The sequence below is a fragment of the Mustelus asterias genome, chromosome 2 (assembly GCF_964213995.1).
Source record: "Mustelus asterias chromosome 2, sMusAst1.hap1.1, whole genome shotgun sequence".
Lineage (NCBI taxonomy): Eukaryota > Metazoa > Chordata > Chondrichthyes > Carcharhiniformes > Triakidae > Mustelus > Mustelus asterias.
The window spans coordinates 167,192,438-167,215,987 of NC_135802.1; positions in this window are offsets into that span (position 1 = coordinate 167,192,438).

Below are 23,550 nucleotides of genomic sequence, written 5' to 3' on the forward strand. Positions count from 1 at the left end.
CAAGGAGAAGTGGCTAGATGGGTGGAGAACTGGCTTGGCCATAGGAGACAGAGGGTAGTGGTTGAAGGGTCTTTTTCCGGCTGGAGGTCTGTGACCAGTGGTGTTCCGCAGGGCTCTGTACTGGGAACTCTGCTATTTGTGATATATATAAATGATTTGGAAGAAGGTGTAACTGGTGTAATCAGCAAGTTTGCGGATGACACGAAGATGGCTGGACTTGCGGATAGCGAAGAGCATTGTCGGGCAATACAGCAGGATATAGATAGGCTGGAAAATTGGGCGGAGAGGTGGCAGATGGAGTTTAATAGAAATGGTTCGATCAATCAGACGCAGCATGGATTCATGAGGGGAAAGTCGTGCTTGACGAACATGTTGGATTTTTATGAAGATGTGACTAGGGCGGTTGATGGAGGAGAACCGGTGGATGCGGTGTTTTTGGATTTCCAAAAGGCGTTTGATAAGGTGCCCCATAAAAGGCTGCTGAAGAAGATTAGGGCACACGGAGTTGGGGGTAGTGTGTTAAAGTGGATTGGGGACTGGCTATCCGACAGGAAGCAAAGAGTCGGAATAAATGGGTGTTTTTCCGGTTGGAGGAAGGTAACTAGTGGCGTGCCGCAGGGATCAGTACTCGGGCCGCAACTGTTTACCATTTATATAGATGATCTGGAGGAGGGGACGGAGTGTAGGGTAACGAAGTTTGCAGACGACACAAAGATAAGTGGAAAAGTGAATCGTGTGGAGGACGGAGAAGATCTGCAGAGAGATTTGGACAGGCTGAGTGAGTGGGCGAGGATATGGCAAATGGAGTATAACGTTGAGAAATGCGAGGTTATACACTTTGGAGGAAATAATAACAAATGGGATTACTATCTCAATGGAAACAAATTAAAACATGCTACCGTGCAAAGGGACCTGGGGGTCCTTGTGCATGAGACGCAAAAGCCCAGTCTGCAGGTACAACAGGTGATCAAGAAGGCAAATGGGATGTTGGCCTATATTGCGAGGGGGATAGAATATAAAAGCAGGGATGTCTTGATGCACCTGTACAGGGCATTGGTGAGGCCGCAGCTGGAATACTGTGTGCAGTATTGGTCCCCTTATATGAGGAAGGATATATTGGCATTGGAGGGAGTGCAGAGAAGGTTCACCAGGTTGATACCGGAGATGAGGGGTTTGGATTATGAGGAGAGGCTGAGGAGATTGGGTTTGTACTCGTTGGAGTTTAGAAGGATGAGGGGGGATCTTATGGAGACTTATAAGATAATGCGGGGGCTGGATAGGGTGGAGGCGGAGAGATTCTTTCCACTTAGTAAGGAAGTTAAAACTAGAGGACACAGCCTCAAAATAAAGGGGGGTCGGTTTAAGACAGAGTTGAGGAGGAACTTCTTCTCCCAGAGGGTGGTGAATCTCTGGAATTCTCTGCCCACTGAGGTGGTGGAGGCTACCTCGCTGAATATGTTTAAAGCGCGGATGGATGGATTCCTGATCGGTAAGGGAATTAAGGGTTATGGGGATCAGGCGGGTAAGTGGTACTGATCCACGTCAGATCAGCCATGATCTTATTGAATGGCGGGGCAGGCTCGAGGGGCTAGATGGCCTACTCCTGCTCCTATTTCTTATGTTCTTATGTTCTTAATCCGGATAAATGCGAAGTGATGCATTTTGGAAGAAATAATGTAGAGAGGAGTTATACAATAAATGGCAGAGTCATCAGGAGTATAGAAACACAGAGGGACCTCGTTGTGCAAGTCCACAAACCCTTGAACGTGGCAACACAGGTGGAGAAGGTGGTGAAGAAGGCATATGGTATGCTTGCCTTTATAGGACGGGGTATAGAGTATAAAAGCTGGAGTCTGATGATTCAGCTGTATAGAACGCTGGTTAGGCCACATTTGGAGTACTGCGTCCAGTTCTGGTCGCCGCACGACCAGAACATAGAACATAGAACATTACAGCGCAGAACAGGCCCTTCGGCCCACGATGTTGCACCGACCAGTTAAAAAAAAAACTGTGACCCTCCAACCTAAACCAATTTCTTTTCGTCCATGAACCTATCTACGGATCTCTTAAACGCCCCCAAACTAGGCGCATTTACTACTGATGCTGGCAGGGCATTCCAATCCCTCACCACCCTCTGGGTAAAGAACCTACCCCTGACATCGGTTCTATAACTACCCCCCCTCAATTTAAAGCCATGCCCCCTCGTGCTGGATTTCTCCATCAGAGGAAAAAGGCTATCACTATCCACCCTATCTAAACCTCTAATCATCTAAGGACGTGGAGGCGTTAGAGAGAGTGCAGAGAAGGTTTACCAGGATGTTGCCTGGTATGGAGGGTCTTAGCTATGAGGAGAGATTGGGTAAACTGGGGTTGTTCTCCCTGGAAAGACGGAGAATGAGGGGAGATCTAATAGAGGTGTACAAGATTATGAAGGGGATAGATAGGTTGAACGGTGGGAAGCTTTTTCCCAGATCAGAAGTGACGTTCACGAGGGGTCACGGGCTCAAGGTGAGAGGGGCGAAGTATAACTCAGATATTAGAGGGACGTTTTTTACACAGAGGGTGGTGGGGGCCTGGAATGCGCTGCCAAGTAGGGTGGTGGAGGCAGGCACGCTGACATCGTTTAAGACTTACCTGGATAGTCACATGAGCAGCCTGGGAATGGAGGGATACAAACGATTGGTCTGGTTGGACCAAGGAGCGGCACAGGCTTGGAGGGCCGAAGGGCCTGTTTCCTGTGCTGTACTGTTCTTTGTTCTTTGTTCTTTGAGTAGGATGGGAATAGAGGGATATGGTCCCCGGAAGGGTAGGGGGTTTTAGTTCAGTCGGGCAAGATGGTCAGTGCAGACTTGGAGGGCCGAAGGGCCTGTTCCTGTGCTGTAATTTTCTTCGTTCTGTATTCTGATTGGCAAGCAATAAATAGCCATCACATTCCCTCTTGTCATTGGTGCAGACTCAGGTCATATATTTCATTGTAACTCTGGCACTTCACTTTTGCTGAGAACACTTTGACCACAATTATTCTGACAGAGAGGATTCATGCTTCCTGCCTGTGAAACGCTGCTGTCCAGTGAGTGAAGACTGAGTGCATGTCATACATGACTTCCTATTGTTCTGCGTTTGGATCAGCCAATGTCACATCAGATCACTGGTCTGAATAGTGGAAAAAGTAGGAGTAGATTGAACCTGGCAAGGATTGCCCACCAGCGCTCTCATTAATATCTTATTGATTTGTTTTCAGATAATTTATTTAACTTCCCATGTTTGAATATTGTTTGGTCTTTGACAAAGAATTTGCATTTGATTTTCTCCCTCTGTTTGTCTATCTATTGACTAATTCCCCTTCCATACAGTTTGAAAATGTAACTCTGAGCAGAAGTTTGTAGAGAGCCTTTGTCCGACAGAAGGTGGAGAATATTTGTCCAACTTTGGCCTTAATTTCATTTATTGGGTAGATAGATAGATGGATGGGTGGATTAGTTGACAGTCAGATGGATAAATATATCGATAGACAGATAGAGACAGGCCAACATATTCATAGAAAGGTGGGTAGGTAGGCAGGGAAGGAGGTAGATGAATGGACAAATATTACTGGAAAGACTAGCTGTGCTTAGAGTGGATAAGTTACCTTGCGCGGATGACCTGCATCCTGGGTTGCTAAGGGAACAGAGGGTGGAGATAATGGAAAGGATTTTCACAATCTTTGAATCTTCGCTAAATACTGAGGAGGTGCTAGAGAATTTGAGAGTGAAACATCTATAAAATCCAGAGAGTCCCTATGGTGCAAAAGGAGGCCAATTAGTCCATTGGGTCTGCACCCACTTTCCGACAGAGCAACTGACCCAGGCCCAACCCCTGCCCTGTTACAGGAACCACACATATTCACCTCATTCATTCCTCTAACCGACACATCTTTGGACACTAAGAGACAATTTAGCATGGCTAATCCACCTAACCTGAACATGGTTGGGCTGTGGGAGGAAACCAGAGCACCTAGAGGAAACCTACACAGACATGGGGAGAATGTGTTAACTCCACGCAGACGACCACCCAAAGCTAGAAGCGAACACTCATCCCTGGCGCTGTGGGGCAGCAGTGCTAACCACTGTGCCATCGTGCTGCCCTTAAATGCCAGCCAGCAGAATCTAAGCCTGTAATCAATTGTGAACTTGTTGGTATCCCAGCAGGTGGGATGAAATGTTGAATCTCTTCCCACATTGGGGAGAGGCCACTTATCTGCCCTCAAAGTGAACTCGCTGGTGCATCTGCAGCTGAGATAACTGAGTGAATCCCTTCCCGCATTCAGAGAAGGTGAACAATTTCTTCCTGGTGTGAATTTACTGGTGTACAAGTAGGCTGGATGACAGAGTGAATTCCTTCCCACAGGCAGAGCAGGTGAATGGCCTCTCCCCAGTGTGAATTCACTGGTGTCTCCAGAGGGTGTGACTCCCTTGTTCAAGATTGGGTTTAAAGGACGTTCCTAGGAACAGAGCAGTCAAGTTTATCACCGCTGATAGGGGAGGTTTTACAAACAATCATCTGGGGAGAAAAAAATCAAGAGGCACTTGGCGAGGTTTGAGTTAGTTAAGGATTTGTAAAAGCAGCTTGTGCTCATTTAATCTAATGGAAATTGTTGCAAAGGTCACAGAGCAGGTGAACGAAAGGAATGCAATGGATGCTGTCAATATGGTTTTTAAAAATGTGTTTGTTAAGGTACCACAAAAAACTGGTTAACAAAATTGAGGATCATGAAATTTGGGGTATCAGCTTGCAGAAAAGGAAGGGCGTCACGGTAGCACGGTGGTTGGCACTGCTGCCTCTCAGCGCCACAATCCCTGGTTCAATTCCCAGCTTGGGTCAGAATCTGCACCTTCTCCCCATGTCTGCATGGATTTCCTTTGGGAGTTCCGGTTTCCTCCCACACTCCATGTGCAGGTTAGGTGGATTGGCCATGCTAAATGGTGGGGCTACAGGGATAGGGCGGAGGAGAGGGCCAGGGTCTGTCAGAGAGTCATTCGGCCCATCAAGTCTGCACTATCAGGATTGTATGGTTCTATTAAAAAATCGGCTTAAAGATGGATAATTGTGAGTCATGGTAAAAGTCAGGCTACATAGTGATGGACAGTAACATTTGCCAAGGGATGTATGATGATTCTGAATGTGTCACTATGAACTAACATAACTCTGGATGATTACTGAATAGAAAGGGAATGATTGACAATGAACAGCCTGAGGAACAGCAATGCAGTTCATACCTATACCTGTTTCTGAAATGTTATTTTGAAATATTTAATTTCTATTTCTGAATATGTGGAAAGATACTAAAGTGGCAATTTTTACAGTAATGATGTGCAACTTATGTTAGGAATCCATATTTCCAAGAAATACATGTTTTTTAAAGAAATGGAAGGACATTGAATTATTTGGACACTCTCATGAGTTATTTTTAAAGGATGCTTCGTTCTGCTAATAAACTGCTTTTTCCATAAAAATTATGTGATTTGAGCTCATTGAGCAGCGAGACACCTGGGGAGGTAAGTTATTTTAAGCAAAATATTGCAGAAGTTGGAATCTGACACAAATCTAGAGGACACTTCAAAAACTCACAGGTCTGCCAGTATTTGTCAGGGAAGAAATTTATTATGAACAGTTACTTGTTTACTTGACTTAGATAAACTTTAAAGTTTATTTATTAGTGTGATCTGTGTGCTGAAGCAGGAGGTATTCTACTCCAACCTCTGAAATAGCATAACTCATGTCAGTACAGATGCATCATCTGATAAAAATCTTTGTGTGTGTATATAGTCGATACATAGACTTCCTTTGTGCGAATCGAGTGATAGACATCTATTCATGAAACATCAGGAAATAAAAAGAGGTTGAATTTTTAAGTTCAGAAGAGTTGCAAAGAAATTCACACAATGAATGATATTGAAGAAGAGTTGATGGTGTTATGTACAACAAACATGTGCATTTACAGTTTGATGCGCGATTAATTCACACGGGAGGCTAGGGCGTACCCGGGAATAAAGGCTTTTATTCACAACAAGAATAGAGCATACTGCTTAACAATACTATCCCAGACTAAGGGCTACTAGGAAGTGGCAGTGACCTTTATACTCCTGTAAGAAGGCGGAGCCAAACGGAGTATACCACAGAACAATGCTAACAGGTGGAACACCCCAACCCTAACCCCAACAGTAACAAGAGTAACATATGTACAAGTACCCATAGTGGTAACCATCTATGGTTCACCACACAGTTACTCTATTTGTGTAAAGCACATGGCAAAATAAATTAAGAATGTGGAGGGTTCATTCACACAATCCAGTGCAACCTCCCTGATATTTTCAATCTCCCATTCAAACAGGTTAGCCACACCTATCCCCGCTGACTATGGCAAGGTCTGCAAGACATAACAGGCTACAAGATGAAGGCATGTAAAATCACCGGCTCCAACACACCCCTCCCTGATGAGCTCAATGCATTCTCTGCCCGTTTTGAGCAAGAGATCAGCGAGAGCATTGCCCTCCACCCTGGAAGCATCGGATGAACCTGTATCTGAGGTCGCCATTGCAGATGTCAGAGCAGCTTTCTCAAAGGTCAACCCAGGTAAAGCGACTGGCCCGGATGGGGTACCCGGACGTGCACTCAGATCCTGCGCGGATCAGCTGGCGGGGGTATTCACAGACATCTTCAACCTCTCTTTACAACAATCTGAGGTCCCTATCTGCTTCAAGAAGGCAACAATCATCCCAGTACCAAAGAAAAGCCAAGCAGCGTGCCTTAATGACTATCGTCTCATGGCTCTGACATCCATCATTGTGAAGTGCTTCGAAAGGCTAGTCATGGCACAAATCAATTCCAGTCTCCCAGATTGCCTGGTCCACGAGAGTTCACCTACCGCCACAACAGGTCCACAGCAGACACCATCTCCCTGTCCCTACACTCAACCCTGGAACATCTAGATAACCAAGACACCTATGTCAGACTCCTATTTATTGACTACAGCTCAGCCTTCAACACCATTATTCCTATGAAACTGTGGTGAACCATCGTTGGTTCCCACCAGGTAGTGCTGAGCCAGGGTCTGGCCAGTACTATGAGTCTGTATATATGTTACTGTTGGGGTTAGGGTTGGGCTGTTCTACCTGTATTATAGTTATTATGGCACATCCCAGTCGGGCTCCGCCTCCTGGGAGAGGTATAAAGGTCACTGCTCTGTCTGGGACCCTTTAGTCTGGGATCGTGTATTATATATGGTAGCTCTATTGTAGTAGTCAATAAAAGCCTTTATTTCCTTGAGCATCTCTAGCCTCGTGAGTTATATCGCGCATCAATTTTACTGACTACTAATTGAACTCTCGTCGTTAAAAAAAAAAGAAAACAACACAGAGAGCATGGAGCAAATGCTTAAACCCGAACGGCTTACGCTGGACCCACGTGCGGCGGGCACCTCGAACACCTTCGACCACTGGTTGAAATGTTTTCAGGATTACCTCGAAGCCTCCGCAGCGGTCACCACAGACGACGACAGACTCCGGGTCCTCCACGCGAGGGTAAGCGACGCTGTATATTTAGCGATCCGTGCGGCCACCGACTACAAAGGGGCCCTCGAGCTTCTTAGGAAGCGCTACATTAAACCGCCAAATGAGATGCATGCTCGATATCTCTTAGCCACTCGACGACGGCAGCCCGGCGAAACGACGGAACAGTACGCGTGCGAGCTCCTACAGCTAGCCGGGGCTGTAACTGCAAAGCAGTGTCGGCAGACCAGAACATGAACGACCTCGCTCGAGATGCGTTTGTGGCGGGAATCGGATTGTCTTATATCCGACTTCGGCTGTTGGAGCAAGTTAATCTCGATCTCACTAAGTCTATAGAGCTAGCGGATGCGCTAGAAACGGCCTCCAAAAGCCTGGCGATGTACCCCGACGACCACGTGGAGACAGCGTGGCAGGGGCAGTCACAGACCCCACTTCATCCAGCGGGACCGAAAAGCGGTGTTACTTCTGTGGGGGAGTGAAGCACACTCGGCAGCGATGTCCCGCTAAAGCGGTGTTGTGCTCTGCCTGCGGCAAGAAGGGGCATTATTCGAAGGTATGTCGATCCAAACTTCCATCCAGGAACAGCAGTGCGGCGTGTGACTCCCCGGAGCCAGTTTCCTCGTCGTCGGCATCGTCAAGGGTTTCTTCCACGTACGAGGCCAGGACGTCGCCATTCCAGACGACGGAGTCGCAAGAGACGCGCGACCACCAGGGGTCGCTGATTTTGGCGCCATCGCCCACGTGCGACCTATGGGAGCAGCCATTTTGGTCGGCACCGACCGCGAATGACCAGCAGGGATCGTCATCATCCATCTCAGCTGCCTGCAGTGGTGCCCACGAACCAACGGTGGCGTCGATCATCCTGGACCAGGCAAAGCTTCACAGACTCGACAAGTCCATGATGGACATACAGGTAAACAAACACACGATTTATTGTCTGTTTGACAGCGGGAGCATGGAGAGCTTTATTCACCCAGACGCCGTGAATACCTGCTCTCATATGGGATTGCCTCTAGTAGAACCACGAGCTACAACCCTAGGGGTAACAGACAGGTGGAACGTGAGAATGCTACAGTCTGTAAGGCTGTCTTACTGGCGTTGAAGTCAAAAAGCCTTCCAGTCTCCCGTTGGCAAGAGGTGCTCCCTGATGCGCTCCACTCCATACGCTCACTCCTGTGTACGGCAACCAACGCTACTCCCCATGAGAGGCTGTTTTCATTCCCTCGGAAGTCTTCCTCTGGGACCTCATTACCGTCTTGGTTGACGTACTCAGGACCTGTCCTCCTGCGGCGACATGTTAGGGCCCACAAGTCCGACCCGTTGGTCGAACAGGTCCATCTCCTCCACGCCAACCCTCAGTATGCCTATGTGGCATACCCTGACGGGCGAGAGGACACGGTCTCGATTCGAGACCTGGCGCCAGCAGGGGATGTAGAAACCCCTGTCGCTCCCATACCTCCTGTTAGAGACCCCCCAACTATTGTTTCCCCTCCTGACACGGCGCAGGCAGCATCAGGACCATTACTTAACCCTTTTACTCCCGTGTACAGCTTGCCTGAGTCCAGGAGATGGTCACCACTTCAGGGCGTGTTGGAACTCAACGGATTATCATCACCTCGGGGTCAACCGGCCCGTGAGACTGTGGAGGAACCGTTGGACATCGCCTTGGGGAGAACGCTACCGCGAGTGCCTACTCCGGTGTCATCACCGGTGTTGAGGAGGTCACAATGATGGTGCGGTCCCCCTGACCGTCTGAACTTATAGACTGATGACAAATTATTCTGTGTTTTTTTTGTACCCCGCCGGCTTTTGTCTTCAAAGGAGGGGTGAATGTGGTGAACCATCGTTGGTTCCCACTAGGACGACGAGTATGTATATATGTTGCTGTTGGGGTTAGGGATGGGTTGTTCTACTTGTTGCTGTTGGGGTTAGGGTTGGGCTGTTACACCTGTATTATAGTTATTATGGTACATCCCAGTCGGGCTCCGCCTCCTGGGAGAGGTATAAAGGTCACTGCTCTGTCTGGGACCCCTCAGTCTGGGATCGTGTACTATACATGGTAGCTTCGTTGTAAAAGTAAATAAAAGCCTTTATTTCCTTGAGCATCTCAAGCCTCGTGTGTGATAACGCGCATCAAGCAGCATGCTGCATTTTTTAATCATTTAAATAATAGTCCATTTTGCTGTTATTCCTACCAAAATGGATGACGTCACATTTACCAACATTGTACTCCATCTGCCAGATCCTCGCCCACTCACTTAGACTATCTATATCCCTTTGCAGACTTTCAGCGTCCTCTGCACACTTTGCTCTGCCACTCATCTTAGTGTCACCTGCGAATTTTGACACACTACACTTGGTCCCCAACTCCAAATCATCTATGGAAATCGTAAACAATTGTGGTCCCAACACTGATCCCTGAGGCACACCACTAGTCACTGATCGCCAACCAGAAAAACACCCATTTACCCCCTCTCTTTGCTTTCTGTTAGTTAACCAATCCTCTATCCATGCTAATACATTACCTGTAACATCGTGCATCGTTATCTTATGTAGCAGTCTTTGGTGCGGCACCTTGTCAAATGCCTTCTGAAAATCCAGATACACCACATCCACAGGTTCCCCGTTGTCCACTGCACATGTAATGTTCTCAAAGAATTCCACCAAATTAGTCAAACATGACCTGCCTTCATGAACCCTTGCTGCATCTTACCAATGGGACAATTTATATCCAAGTGTCTCGCCTCCCACATGGAGCAAGAAGAGCAAACCACAGCTTTGAACTCTCCTGTCATGACTAAATCCTTTAAGTTTAAATGCTTTATAAGATTTTTAAAAAAAGAATTCAAGCAAATAATTCCCTACCCTTGCCAAAACAATGAGTTTCAATTTAATATGGTTTAGAAATACCCACCAAGACAAGTAGGTGAACTTGGGGGGTGGATTGGCACTTGGGACTACGATGTTGTGGCCATTACGGAGACATGGGTAGAACAAGGACAGGAATGGTTGCTGGAAGTTCCGGGGTATAGATGTTTCAGTAAGTGTAGGGTAGCTGGTAAAAGAGGTGGAGGAGTGGCACTGTTAATCAAGGAGAGTGTAACGGCTGCAGAAAGGCATTTCGAAGGGGATCTGCCGACAGAGGTAATATGGGCTGAGGTTAGGAATAGGAAAGGAGCGGTCACGTTGTTAGGAGTTTACTATAGGCCCACAAATAGTAATAGAGATGTGGAGCAAGAAATTGCAAAGCAGATGATGGATAGGTGTGGAGGTCACAGGGTAGTTGTCATGGGGGACTTTAACCTTCCAAATATTGATTGGAACCTTTATAGGTCGAATAGTTCGGATGGGGCAGTTTTTGTGCAGTGTGTGCAGGAGGGGTTCCTGACACAATATGTGGATAAGCCGACAAGAGGTGGGGCCCCACATTGGATTTGGTAATGGGAAATGAGCCGGGCCAAGTGTTGGGTTTGGTTGTGGGAGAGCACTTTGGAGATAGTGACCACAATTCGGTGTCTTTTGCTATTGCAATGGAGAGGGAGAGGGCCATACGGCAGGGCATAGTTTACAATTGGGGGAGAGGTAATTATGATGCAATCAGACAGGAATTAGGAAGCATAGGATGGGAACAAAAATTGTCAGGCAAAGGCACTAATGATAAGTGGAACTTTTTCAAGGAACAAATACTGGATGTCCTTGATAGGTATGTCCCTGCCAGGCAGAGAGGAAATGGCCGAGTGAGGGAACCATGGTTCACAAAAGAGGTGGAATGTCTTGTCAAGAGGAAGAAGGAAGCGTATGTTAGGTTGAGAAAACAAGTTTCAGTTGGCTCGATGGAGGGTTACAAGTAAGCAAGGAATGAGCTGAAAAAGGGGCTTCGGAGAGCTAGGAGGGGGCATGAGAAGTCCTTGGCGGGTCGGATCAAGGAAAACCCCAAGGCTTTTTACTCTTATGTGAGGAATAAAAGATTGACCAGGGTGAGGCTGTGGGCCGGTCAAGGACAGCAGTGGGAATTTGTGCATGGAGACAGAAGAGATAGGAGAGGTGATGAATGAATACTTTTCTTCGGTGTTCACCAAGGTAAGGGGCCATGTTGTTGAGGAAGAGAGGGTGTCACAGGCTGATAGGCTGGAGGAAGTAGATGTTCGGAGGGAAGATGTACTAGCAATTTTGAATAAACTGAAGGTTGATAAGTACCCTGGGCCTGATGAAATATATCCTAGGATTCTTTGGGAGGCAAGGGATGAGATAGCAGAGCCTTTGGCTTTGATCTTTGCATCCTCACTGTCCACGGGGGTGGTGCCAGAGGACTGGAGAGTGGCGAATGTGGTTCCTCCGTTTAAGAAAGGGAATAGAAATGACCCTGGTAATTATAAGCCGGTTCGTCTTACTTCGGTGGTCGGTAAGTTGAAGGAAAAGGTCCTTAGGGATAGGATTTACGACCATTTAGAAAGATGCAGCTTAATCCGGGATAGTCAGCACGGATTTGTGAAGGGCAAGTCTTGCCTCACAAATTTGATAGAATTTTTTGAGGAGGTAACTAAGTGTGTAGATGAAGGTAGGGCAGTTGATGTCATATACATGGATTTTAGTAAGGCGTTTGATAAAGTCCCCCACGGTCGGAAAGTAAGGTTGTGTGGGATAGAGGGAAGTTTGGCCGATTGGATAGGTAACTGGCTATCTAACAGAAGACAGAGGGTGGTGGTGGATGGAAAATTTTCGGACTGGAAACCGGTTACCAGCGGAGTGCCACAGGGATCAGTGCTTGGTCCTCTGCTATTTGTAATTTTTATAAATGACTTGGAGGAGGGGGCTGAAGGGTGGATCAGTAAATTTGCTGATGACACCAAGATTGGTGGAGTAGTGGATGAGGTGGAGGGCTGTTGGAGGCTGCAAAGAGATATAGATAGGATGCAGAGCTGGGCTGAAAAATGGCAAATGGAGTTTAACCCTGACAAATGCGAGGTGATTCATTTTGGTAGGACAAATTTAAATGTGGATTACAGGGTCAAAGGCAGGGTTCTGAAGAATGTGGAGGAACAGAGAGATCTTGGCATTCATATCCATAGATCTCTGAAGGTTGCCACTCAAGTGGATAGAGCTGTGAAGAAGGCCTATAGTGTGTTGGCGTACATTAACAGGGGGTTTGAGTTTAAGAGCCGTGGGGTTATGCTGCAACTGTACAGGACCTTGGTGAGACCACATTTGGAATATTGTGTGCAGTTCTGGTCACCTCACTACAAGAAGGATGTGGAGACACTGGAAAGAGTGCAAAGGAGATTTACCAGGATGCTGCCTGGTTTGGAGGGTAGGTCTTATGAGGAAAGGTTGAGGGAACTTGGGCTTTTCTCTTTGGAGCGGAGGAGGTTGAGAGGAGACTTGATAGAGGTTTATAAGATGATGAGGGGGATAGATAGAGTGAACGTTCAAAGACTATTTCCTCGGGTGAATGGAGTGGTAACTAGGGGGCATAACTATAGGGTTCATGGTGGGAGATATAGGAAGGATGTCCGAGGTAGGTTTTTTACTCAGAGACTGGTTGGGGTGTGGAATGGACTGCCTGCAGGGATAGTGGAGTCAGAAACTTTAGGAATATTTAAGAAGCTATTGGATAGGCACATGGAGTACTTCGGGATGATAGGGAGGAAATAGCTTGATCTGGGTTTCAGACAAAGCTCAGCACAACATCATGGGCCGAAGGGCCTGTTCTGTGCTGTACTGTTCTATGTTCTCTATGTTCTAAGACCTACTCACCAATCGGCTGTGTCTGTTGGTCTCACGTCACTTTCTGAGGGGGACACAGACTGTTAGCAGAATAAGGGCACAGAATCATACAGCAAAACAAACAAGTCAGAGGGAGTGCAGGTATATTAAGTTTGAAGGGAATAAGGCGAGGCTGGATGGCGTCTATTTTAACACCAGGAGTATTGCAGGTAAAACGGATGAGTCGAGGGTAATGATTGACATGTGGAAGTGTGATATAGCCGCCATCACAGAGACATGGTTAAAGGAAGGACACGATTGACAACTCAACATTCCGGGATATAGAATCTTCAGGCGAGACAGGGGAATGGGTAAAAGAGGACGAGGGATTGCATTATTAGTTCAGGAGTCAGTTACTGCAGTAAAGAGAGATGATATCTTAGAGGGGGCATCAAATGAAGCTTTGTGGGTACAGCTTAGGAATAAAAAAGGGGCAGCGACATTGTTAGGTGTTTATTATCGACCCCCAGATAGTCAGCGGGATATTGAGGAGCAAATCTGTGCTCAGTTTGTGTTAGTGTGTAAAAACAATAACAATAGGGTTATTATATTAGGTGATTTCAACTTTCCCAACATTAACTGGGATATACATAGTGTGAAGGGCTTGGATGGAGTAGATTTCTTGAAATGTGTACAGGTGAACTTTTTAAATCAAAATGTGGAGGGTCCAACAAGGGAGGGAACTGTGCTGGACCTGATTCTGGGGAATGAAGCTGAACAGGTGGTTGAGGTAGTGATGGGGGAGCATTTTAGTGATAGCGATCACAACATAGTACAATTTAAGATTGTCATGGACAAGGAAATAGACAAGTTGCAAAAAAATGTTTTGGATTGGAGAGAGCGGATTTTAGTAAAACAAGATTAGATCTGGCCAAGGTAGATTGGGAACAGCTATTAATGGGAAAATCTACAGAAGAGCAGTGGGGGATTTCAAAAAGGAAATGGAGAGAGTGCAGCCCAGCATGTTCCCTTTAGGCTGATAGGTAGGAATAACAAGCCCAGAGAACCATGGATGGGCAGAGACATTCAGGATACAATGAGAAGGAAAAGAAAGGCTTTTAAACAGTACAAGAGTGGCAAATCAGTGGCAGCATCGATGAGGTATAGAAAGTGCAAAGCAGAGCTTAAGAAAGCAATTAGGAAAGCAAAGAGGGGATATGAGAAAGCTCTGGTTGGTAAAAGTCGGGAAAATACTAAGATATTCCATAAGTATATCAATGGGAAGAAGATAACCAGGGAAAGACTAGGGCCCATTATGGACCAAGGTGGCAATCTGTGGGTGGAACCAGAGGAATTGGTAGAGTGTTGAGTGAATACTTCACATCCGTCTTCACCCAAGAGAACGAGGACGATGGTGTGGAATTCAGGGAGAGAGACTGTGAGGTTCTTGAGAAAATTGACGTAGGGAAGGACAAGGTATTGGAGGTGTTGGCAGCCTTCATAGAGTCAGAGAGTCACAGAGGTTTACAGCATGGAAACAGGCCCTTCGGCCCAACTTGTCCATGCTGCCCTTTTTTTTAAACTCCTAAGCTAGTCCCAATTGTCCACATTTGGCCCATATCCCTCTATCCCATCGTACCCATAAAACTGTCTTAATGCTTTTTAAAAGACAAAATTGTACCCGCCTCTACCACTACCTCTGGCAGCTTGTTCCAGACACTCACCACCCCCTGTGTGAAAAAGTTGCCCCTCTGGACACTTTTGTATCTCTCCCCTCTCACCTTAAACCTATGCCCTCTAGTTTTAGACTCCCCTACCTTTGGGAAAAGATATTGACTATCTACCTTGTCTATGCCCCTCATTATTTCATAGACCTCTATAAGGTCACCCCTCAGACTCCTACGCTCCAGAGAAAAAAGTCCCAGTATATTCAGCCTCTCCTTCTCACTCAATCCATCAAGTCCCGGTAGCATCCTAGTAAATCTTTTCTGCACTCTTTCTAGTTTAATAATATCCTTTCTATAATAGGGTGACCAGAATTGCACACAGTATTCCAAGTGTGGCCTTACCAATGTCTTGTACAACTTCAACAAGACGTCCCAACTCCTGTATTCAATGTTCTGACCGATGAAACCAAGCATGCTGAATGCCTTCTTCACCACCCTGTCCACCTGTGACTCCACTTTCAAGGAGCTATGAACATGTACCCCTAGATCTCTTTGTTCTGTAACTCTTCCCAACGCCCTACCATTAACTGAGTAAGTCCTGCCCTGTTTCAATCTACCAAAATGCATTACCTCACATTTGTCATGGGAAGCAAGGGAGGAAATTGCAGGGGCTCTGACCCAAATGTTCAATTCCTCTCTGGCCATGGGGGTGATACCAGATGACTGGAGAACAGCTAATGTGGTTCTGCTATTTAAGAAGGGTTAGAGAGATAAACCAGGGAACTACAGACCAGTGAGTCTCTTGTCACTGGTAGGGAAACTATTAGAGAAAATTCTGAAGGAGAGCATCTATCTTCACCTGGAGAGGCAACGTTTGATCAGGGATAGTCAGCCTGGCTTCGTCAGAGGGTGGTCATGCCTCACAAATTTGATTGAATTTTTTGAGGAGGTGATCAGGTGTGTAGACGAGGGGAGTGCAGTCGATGTAGTTTATATGGATTTCAGTAAAGTCTTTGACAAGGTCCCACATGGGAGACTTGGAAAGAAGGTAAATTCACATGGGATACAGGGTAATTTGATAAAGTGGATTCAAAATTGGCTCAGTTGTAGGAGACAGAGGGTGATGGCAGAAGGCTGTTTTAGTGACTGGAAGTCATGATGTGGAAATCCATTCCATCTGATGAAGGAGCAGCGCTCCAAAAGATAGTGGCGTTTGCTACCAAATAAACCTTGGACTTTAACCTGGTGTTGTTAGACTCCTTACTGTGTTAGTGACTGGAAGCCAGTGTCCAGTGGCGTACCACAGGGATCTGTCTTGGGCCCCCTATTATTCGTCATTTATATAAATGACATTGACGACTATGTGGGGGTAGGATTAGTAAAGAAGGCAGATGGCATGTTGGCCTTCATTGCGATATGTTTTGAGTCCAGGAGCAGGAATGTGTTGTTGCAATTATACAGGGAATTCCACAGATTCACCACCCTTTGTGTGAAGAAGTTCCTCCCCAACTCAGTCCTCAATCTGCTGCCCCTTATTTTGAGACCATGCCCCCTATTTCTAGTTTCACCCGCCAGTGGAAACAACTTCCTTGCTTCTATCTTTGTGTGAAACACCATGACAAATTTTCCTTCAGCCCAAAAAATACCCATTGACCATTACTCTCTGCTTCCTATTATTCAGCCAATTTTTTATCCATATTGCCACTGTCCCTTTTATTCAAATGATATTCTTACCCCAACATTTCATTGAACTGCTAACAGACTTAAAGTAAACTGATCCATGTCCGACTTAAAATATCATAGAAAGATGTCAACAGAAGCTAAATAATGTATTATTTAAGGATAATTTAGATGTATTGTGATAGATGGGTGATAGTGAATCAGGCGTTTTCATCTTGTTACAATCCCAGCTGATGTTACTACTGAATGAGTCAGATCCCAGGGTGGAATCTGCACGATAGATCTGAACTTTTACTTTGTTTTTAGAAACATAGAGGGCAGCTGTTAAAGTCCCAGGAAACTGCTAAAGAACTTCAAACAAAAAAGTAAGACATTTACGAAACATGAAAAGATTAATTATACTACACTACTCCTTCACCCCAACTATACCTAATATATACAGATTCATAAGGATAAGACAAGTTACAAAATCTATCCGATACTCTAATGCTCACAGTCAGTACACAGTCCATGTAAACCTGTGGTCAGCCAAACCACTGAAACCGAGTAACAGATACCATCCAAAACAAACTCTTTGATTTTTCTCATCACTTCGCCAGATGCTTGTCACACTGTGAGCCAACTGATCCCACTGGAACTCACTCCCTCACATGAGGGTTTACAATATTCACTCTTGAAGAACGTGCCATGGAATCTTCTCCCAGTGATGCTCTCTCTCGGATGTCTTCATCGCTGATTCATCTCCAGGGATTTACCTTCTATGTTCAATGTTCCTCTGCCCCAGAGTGCCACGTGGATTCAAGCCTTACCTTCTCTCCTAATATCATTTTTTTTTCGTAACTTTGCTTAACTTTCTGTAAACTTATTGAAATCTCAAACTCGACCACAACCTGCCCAAGTTTAATGGAAGCCCCCAGGACAGAAGGTGAGCAGTCAATCCACTCTTGGAAACTGGGTTATCAATTCAAATATTATAATGAGGCTGTGTGTTTGAGACTCACTGTCGGGATGGGTTTCCCAGATTTCAACAAATCTCTGAAAGTGAGGACTACTTTCAAGAAAAAAGGGAAGTATCTTTACTGCACAGCTTGTGGGCCAAGAAGAACAAGTATGCTTCCTTTCACCCTGCCAAATTATCCTGTCATCTGATCCCTCCACATTCATCCAAAACCTTTTACCCCTGCTGGCATATCTGACCCTGTTTCAGAATGGGGATTGGACACCTTCATGGTCTGAACCACACACTCCTATTTCTTTCTGCAAAAATGCACTTCATTCATAAAATATCTGAATCTGAATTACGAGCATTTCAAAACGTCATCACACAGAGAGCAAAAATATTCATGATGTCCGGCATACATCCTGTTACACTCGAGAGGCTTCAATACACTCAAACATCACAGGCATTTCAAAGTGATCATTACAATGGTACAAAAGTATTTAAGTTGCCTACATCAAACAAGTTGCACTCTGAGGTGCTACAATACAATTATGCTCCATGTATTATTGACTGTATACAGTCAAATTAAGTCACACAGCCTGAGGGGGTTCTATACAATTTCCCTCCCCTCAGTCTACTGTGACTAAAAGATCTTAGACGGCGACCTTCCCTCTTTGCGCCTCTGCGGCGGCTGTTCCAAGCTTGAGTGCGTCCCTCAGCACGTAGCCTTCGACCTTGGAATGTGCCAGTCTGCAACATCCTGTCAGGGGCAACTCTTTACGCTGGAAGACCAGCAAGTTTCGGGCATGCCAAAGGGCATCTTTCACTGAGTTACTGAGCCTCCAGCAGCAGTTGAATTACTGGCTCCATCCCTGTTTCTGGGCTGCAATCTCCTCCAGAGTATTCGCTGTCTGAAAGAGAGCTAAACCTGTCTCAATCAGGCTGGATTTTGGACCAGGATCCTGCTGTGGAGTTATCCTGACAAAGATTCCTGTCACCATCACCACTGCCACCCCCCTCCCCCCCCCCCCCCCCCCCCACCCGCCTCTCTATAACCCATTCCAGTCAATATTGGGTTCTTCAATCTGATTGGTTAAGACACATGTGTGTTTGACCTGTTCACACATGTTTTCCTGTCGAGATTGCTGGTCACTTTCGGTGAGCTAAATACAGTAAGATTCAGTAAATCCCAGAGAAAGTTCATGTTCAAGAGTAAATGTAATAAATGGTGACACTGTCCCATCACCGCTGATAGAAAAATCCAGGACAATATGAGAGCAAAGTGCCCCCTGGAAAACCCGTAGCAATTAGTTTGCCCTCGTGACCGTGGGCATTACAGAAAAAATCTACAAACGTAACAAAATATTATTCATGTCTAAATCTTGTCACAGTTGGTATGCATTATATGCAAATATTCTCAAAGTGGTCCATTAAAAAATAAACCGCTATTTAATTAATATGCAGATAATGTCAGATTGAGGCTCATACTCTATTAAATATGGAAAACTAATTTTCAGCAGATGAGCATTTAAACCTTGTACCTGTACTTTGAAAGTAAATTTTCCAGCCACTTATAGGATCTTAGACATTACTGGATGCGATGGCAACATTAATCTGTTAATTGTCTCATTAATATACATCAATTGAGCTTAAATTTTTAATCTGATTTATAGACCATTGTAGTTCTTATTTGCACATTTCAATCCAGTCCAGTAATGAATAGATAAAATAGAGATAATTATACAGAAAATTTACATATTTTAGCAGCTTAAAAATTCATTTTATTAACTGAGTGTGATGAAATCAGATAAAGCACTGGCCTTAAATTCCCTCAGATTTTCTGTTGCTGCGTCGTAATAACTGTAATGAAAGTGCACAAGTAAAGGGGCTTCCATCACATATCTGATTCAGTGATGATGGCAATAACCTCAATGAACTTCTGGGTCATTGGCCAAGAAATTCAATGGCGCTGCACCAGTTTTACCAGAAGGGGACCAGTCGCTCGGGTTGTGAGTGGACAAATGAAACATGGTAATTACCTAAATTGGCAGTCGCCGTTTGGGAATGAGAGTTCCCAGTGGACCCCAGGCACCATTCCCAAGATGTCAACTTCCATTTCCTTCTGCCTGCCTGACAGAAAATGGCCCCCACATCTCGATCCCTCCCTGCTCTAAAGCCCCAGGATTACATTCCTGGGGCAGCCGTGTTCCTCTTTGGCCTTCTTTCTGCAGTGCTCTCTACTCTGGCACTGCTGGGAGTTTCCACTCCATCTGACGAAGGAGCAGTGCTCCGAAAGCTAATGGTATTTGCTACCAAATAAACCTGTTGGACTTTAACCTGGTGTTGTTAAAACTCTCATTGTGTTCACCCCAGTCCAATGCCGGCATCTCCACATCACTGCTGGGAGTAACAGAGCTGCCAGATAAATGGACTGGCCAGAGGCTCCCAAGAACAGAGCTTCCTCCTGAGTGGGGAATAGAAGTGCCGCCCTCCACCAGTTTCGCCCACCCACAGTGCGTTATGGCTGCGAGGTTCAAAATGTTCAGAATCATTTTTATTTGTGAGTCTTGGGTTTGTTTTTGGGCCTTTTTGTGTGAAATTGATCCACACCAGTTGTTCAAAAACCACATGATGAATTTGTTCAGCAAATCACAGCACCAACAGCACCAGGAACCCTGATGTAAAGGCTCACTATGACACACATGGTTAGTCTGTCTTCTTTTCACTCTGTCGCTCCTGTGCCTTATTAAAAGTGTGTTCTCTGTCTGTGATTCAGAAAGAACTCTCGGGCTGGACTCTTGTGGAATTGGTGAGAAAGTCGAGTTGAGGGATTTCCTGACCTGGAGGCCAGTCTCCTTCAAGAAGACCCCCGCCCACAATATTTTCATCCTGGGGCATTGGGGCAGGATGGAGTCAGGCCCACCAACCCTTGGCCCACTACCCACTTCCCCAGAAATGAGAAACCGAGACGGATGGGTGGCGAGGGAGCCAGGCTGGACCAAGGAGCGGCACAGGCTTGGAGGGCCGAAGGGCCTGTTTCCTGTGCTGTACTGTTCTTTGTTCTTTGTTCTGTTTATTGGCATATTGACCCAGTTTTAATGATGAACATCAGGACCTCAAACTCTCACCCCCACCCATTCCACATGCCCCATCATATTCACTGTGTCATCTTCCCCCCTCATGCCCCATACCCCATCCATGCCCCCGTGCATAACAACTCACCCAGTATTCATTATGGCAGCGTAGAGGAACCATGGATGGGATATTACAGCCGTTCACGCCAGCAGGATTTTCCTGTCCCGCTGCAGTGATTGCAGATTTGGCTGGGTGCCAAATTCCCCAACCTCACTGTAGCAGGAGCGTGGCATGAGCGATCAGTAAGATCAAAACCCATGTCTTTGAAAGGAGATGAACAAAATTAAACTTGTAAGAATAGAACGTGCTTTCCATGGAACAGACACAAAACACATTCCAAAATTTAAATCCCCTCGATTGGTCAAGCTGTTCCAAAAAGAAACAACATCGGTTTCACCAACCACATCAAAGATATTTATCTGCTGAAGGATCTCTCTCTTACATTTAAAAGAGTCCTCGGTATTTAAATCACTTCAGATGATTACACTCCAGATCTCAAGCATTATTTTCTTCAATTTTGAACATATGAAAGATACTTTTGTCAATAGAAAAAGTACTCCATTGCATCCTAACACTTACACAAGAACACTGCAATCTATTCACTGCGGTAAAAACACCTCTAATTTGCAACACATCATCTGTTGAAACCAAAATAAAGGAATGAAAACCCATCAAAGAAAGAATTCCAATAATGGGTGGGACTGGGGTTCCCCATGAACCTTCTGAGGGGTTGTAAGCTACATGTCTGAACAATGAACCTGACCACATGAACATAGTGAGGGTGGGGCTCTGAAATGCCCATCCCCAATCTAGTGGAAAGTGACATGATTGCAGAATGTGGACTTGATGCCAGCACCCCTTAGCTTGGTTCAAGAAAATCCCTCACAACAGGAATCCATTGACACAGAAATCTGAGCCCTGCTCTCAATTTCAGTCTTGTTTAGACAAAATGACAGCTGGAAAGTGCCCATAATTTACTAATAGTTGACAAATGTATTGTAGCATTTCCAGCTTTGAAAGCTGAATGATTGATATATTTATGCTTGCTTAAGGTTTTGTGATGATATGTATGATTGCAGTTAATATAGTAACTAAACATTGTAACTGATTGACATTCAGGGTACCTCAAGAATCCATCCTCTGGATGCCATTGACTATTTTCAGACAATTTCACTCTGTACTTGGCAGTTTTTTTCCCAAACGGAAAGTCTATGGCCGGAATTTTACTGGCATGCAGAACAGCATTCTCCATTGGCCTCGGGGGGATCTTAGGAGCCTCGGGCGAGCGAGGCGGTAAAATTCCAGCAAATGTCTCCATTAGTGAAACTCACGAACGTCACAACAGTTCCTCTAACTTCACTCAACTCCCATTCTCTCAGCGATGGCTATTTTGTTGTTATTTTATTCCGATTCACTCACTTCACATAAAATGGAAAGAGTTCTTAAAAAATCCAATTCAATAAAGGATACAACTCGAACTTTGCAGCAGCAAAGGGACCTGGGTGTACATGAGACAAGAGGAAGAAACTGTTCCCACTCATGAAAGAATTGAGAACAAGAGGTCACAGATTTAAAGTAATTTACAAGATAAACCAAAGTGAGATGAGGATATTCTTTCAGGCAGTGAGTGGTTAGAAAACATAGAAAAACTATCACAAACAGGCCCTTCGGCCCCACAAGTTGTGCCGAACAGGGTCTGGAATGTGCTGACTGAGAATGTGCCGAAGGCAAGGGGAATTGAGGCTTTCCAAAGGGAATTAGACTGTTACCTGGAAAGGAAGAATGTGCAGGGATATAGGGAGAAAGTGGGAGAATGCCACTGGGAGCGATGCTCCAATCTCACTGCACCGTTAATAGATCCCGCTGATCCTGACCAATCAGTTTCACACCCGATGCCAGTTTGCGATTCTCCCAGCCCCTTCCAAATGGCGGCAACTGGTTCACACCCAGATAGTGCACAGGTCCCATTACCATATTTAAAGCAGGATTTAGATATGCATAGTCTGTTCAAATCCCGGCACACAGAATTCTCCGGTTTCGGGCGTGGCGGGATAATGGTGAGAACCACTGCTGGCCTCCACTGGCGGAGATTTGGTGTGATGGCCACGTTGGGGGGCTCGGAGACCACTGAAACCCCGGGTGGTTGGAACATGGCTGGGCAGTGCCCATCGGAAACTGCCAGCTTCGTGGGGTCCAATTGGCACACTGGCAGTGCCCAACAGTAGCCACTGGACAGCCCAGCAATGCCGGTTAGGTTTTCGAAGTGTGCGGGCGCAGTGCCGAGGGGATGAGGCCTGAGCATGATGGGGGGTCTATTCGGGGGGGTTTATATTGGGGGGTTTCATGCAGGGGTTGATTGTGAAGGTGGTGCTGATGGGGTGGGGGGGGCATGGGGAGCATTGCTGTCACAACACTTGGAATCTTTTGGGGAGAATTCTGCCCACTATTGCTCATTCTCAGGGAAAGGATGCTCCCCCATCACACACCACTCTCTTAGTGAAGAAGTGTGGATCCAATTTAATAATGTATCTGATTTGAAATGAAGTTTGGACAAAAGCTTTGAAGATCTCTGTCAAAGCTTTCGAGAATTCTTATATTGCTATGTGAGTAGTTTCATCTCTTTAAATACTTGTAGCTGGGCCAGTGACAGTCCGCAAGAGCTGTGCATTGATAGATCTTTCTGACTGAGAGCCTTGCTGACTATCTACCAGCATATTGGGAGCTTCAAAGTTCTTCATGACATGAGAATGAACAATATGTTCAAACAATGATGTTGGTAAGAGATGCCAATGTGTAGTTTCCTGGCTGGATATCATCCCTTTTTTGTAAATGCCAAGCTAAGATGTTAGCTTGTTTCCACTGATTTGATAGGTAGGTG